The sequence below is a fragment of the Pinus tabuliformis genome, chromosome Q (genome assembly GCF_031772625.1).
Source record: "Pinus tabuliformis cultivar Carrire ecotype Pingquan chromosome Q, CPIR1, whole genome shotgun sequence".
NCBI classification, from domain to species: Eukaryota; Viridiplantae; Streptophyta; class Pinopsida; order Pinales; family Pinaceae; genus Pinus; species Pinus tabuliformis.
In genome coordinates this window covers 807,945,915-807,948,414 of record NC_142296.1, presented here as the reverse complement: position 1 = coordinate 807,948,414, position 2,500 = coordinate 807,945,915, and the positions used below count along the sequence as shown (strand labels likewise).

Sequence of the window (2,500 nt, the reverse complement as noted above, 5' to 3'; positions counted from 1 at the left end):
TTTTGTGGTGTGCGATTTGCGAACGTCCCTCTCTCTAGTGGCCTTGCACCATCGATGCATTTGTGGCTCACAGCTTTCTCCAGTGTTGAGTGTCGGCACGTGACAACTCCTCTTTGGAGTTTGATTCTTTGACCTTCGTTGACTCTCTCGCTGGAAAGGTTGTTGGGTGTTTTGTACACGGAGGGGTGGAATAACGGGGTGGGTTTGTGTTATGGGCAGCAGTCTATTTGTCGTTTGAAGCCTTGTGTGGCTGTTTGCCTCTCAGTGACGTGCTCCAGACACTGGTCTCATCGTGGCCCTCATCTTTTCTATTGGTCAATTTTGGGTTGTGATTTATTTGCTTGGTTGTTTGCTATGTTGTAAAGCTGGAATGGGTGTTGTGATGAATGCATGTGGGAGGGTGTGAAAATGTGGGACGCTTTTTTGATTGGGTGCCTTGTTTGATTTCTTTTTGGTTAGCAGAAATCTTGCTCGGCGTGCTGTTGAGCTTCTCTCTTTTCTTGGGATCTTTGTTTCTTTGGTGTTGTTTTCTTCCCTTCTTCCTTTTGCCCCTAGCCTTACGGAGGAGAGGTGGGATTGTTGTGGATTGGTGTTCGGGAAGGACGAAAAGCAGTACGAGTTCCCAGGGTGGCCACCCTAGTCCTTCTCGATCGCCGTCCCCTGCAGTTCCCCCCTTTTTCTGAAGGCGCGGGGTTTGGGAAGCTTGTTCTCTGTTTGAGCCTCCCCTTGTGAGCCGGTAGCCACGTTTGATATCTCTTGCTTTCCTGTTGTTTTCTTCCCTTCTTGCTTTTGGCCCCTTAGCTTTACGGAGAAAAGGTGGGATTGTTGTGGATTGGTATTCAGGAAGGACGAAAAGTTGTGTGAGTTCCGAGGGTGGCCACCCTAGTCCTTCTCGATCACCGTCCCCTGCAGTTCCCCCCTTTTTGCAAAGGCACGGGGGCGGGGAAGCTTGTTCCCTGTTTGAGCCTCCCCCGTGAGCCGGTGGATGCGTTTGATATCTCTCTTTCTTTCATGTTGTTTTCTTCCCTTCTTTCGGCCCCTAGCTTTACGGAGAAAAGGTGGGATTGTTGTGGATTGGTGTTCGGGAAGGACGAAAAGCAGTGAGAGTTCCCAAGGTGGCCACCCTAGTCCTTCTCGATCGTCGTCCCCTGCAGTTCCCACCTTTTTGCGAAGGCATGGGGTTGGGGAAGCTTGTTCTCTGTTTGAAGCCTCCTCCCCTTGTGAGTCAATAGCCACGGTTGATATATCCCTTTCTCTCTTGTTTTTCTCTTCCCTTCTTCCTCGTTGCCCCTAGCTTTACAGAGAAAAGGTGGGATTTTTGTGTATTGGTGTTCCGGAAGGACAAAATGTAGTGCGAGCTCCCTGGGTGGCCACCCTCGTCCTTCTCGATCGTCGTCCCCTTCAATTCCCCCCTTTTGCCGAAGGCACGGGGCTTGGGAGGCTTGTGCTTTGTTTGTGCTTTGTTTTCTACCCTGTTCTCTTCCTTTCGGTCCCTAGCTCTATGAAGAAAATGGGGAATTGTTGTGGGCTGGTGTCGGGGAAGGGCTAAAAGCAGCGCGAGCTCCCGGGGTGGCCACCCTAGTCCTTCTCGGTCGCAGTCCCATGCATTTCCCCCCTTTTTGCGAGGGCATGGGGCTGGGGGGAGATTGTCCTCCGTTCGAGCCTCCCCCCGTGAGGGGATTAGACACCTTTGTTTCTCTTTCTCTCATGCATTTTTCCTCCTTTTTCCCCTTGGCCTTACATTTGTTGTGGGGGGTTGCCCCTATTCAGTTTTGTGGCCGTTTTTCGGTAATACGTGGAAAGGACTCTCGGCAACGAATATCTCGGCTCTTGTTACGATGAAGAACGTAGCGAAATGCGATACTTAGTGTGAATTGGAGAATCCCGTGAATCATCGAGTTTTTGAACGCAATTTGCGCCTGAGGCCTCGGTCGAGGGCACGTCTGTCTGGGCATCGCATCCCATTCAAACGCGCTCCCTGCAATATGCTAGGGAGAAGCAGAGCTGGTCGTCCATGCCCCATGCGGTGCGGTCGGCTGAAATACCTCAAGCAATGTTTCGTGGCATGCGTCGGCGAGCGGTGATCTTGTCCCCTTGGATGGGCAGTCGACGTTAGTCGATGCGGGCTTTGTGTGGCATCACTCGAACTTGCTATGCTCTCTCTTGTCCTCCCATGGGGTAGGGCGGATTTAGCTCCAACTTTGCGACCTCAGCTCAGGCGAGAACACCCGCTGAGTTTAAGCATATAATTAAGCGGAGGAAAAGAAACTTACAAGGATTCCCCTAGTAGCGGCGAGCGAACCGGGAAGAGCCCAGCATGAAAATCGGGCGGCGGCGCCGCCTGAATTGTAGTCTGTAGAAGCGTCCTCAGCGGCGGACCTGGGCCAAGTCCCTTGGAAGGGGGCACCTGAGAGGGTGACAGCCGCATCACGAGGCGTTGTCGACGAGTCGGGTTGTTTGGGAATGCAGCCCTAATTGGGTGGTAAATTCTGTCCAAGGC

The 2,500-nt window shown here is 52.4% G+C and overlaps 2 non-coding genes across 2 annotated transcripts in view; both read left to right on the top strand.

Moving 5' to 3' along the window:
- Nucleotides 1–1,803: 1,803 nt before the first annotated feature.
- On the top strand, nt 1,804–1,957 carry LOC149222098 (5.8S ribosomal RNA). Its single transcript, XR_016249733.1, has one exon. It is a non-coding gene; the product is annotated as a 5.8S ribosomal RNA (ribosomal RNA).
- A 247-nt stretch (nt 1,958–2,204) lies between these two features.
- LOC149222097 (25S ribosomal RNA) overlaps nt 2,205–2,500 on the top strand; it is a 3,360-nt gene continuing 3,064 nt past the window's right edge. Inside the window, exon 1 of the ribosomal RNA XR_016249978.1 lies at nt 2,205–2,500. This exon is cut by the window's right edge and continues 3,064 nt beyond it. This is a non-coding gene — a ribosomal RNA (25S ribosomal RNA).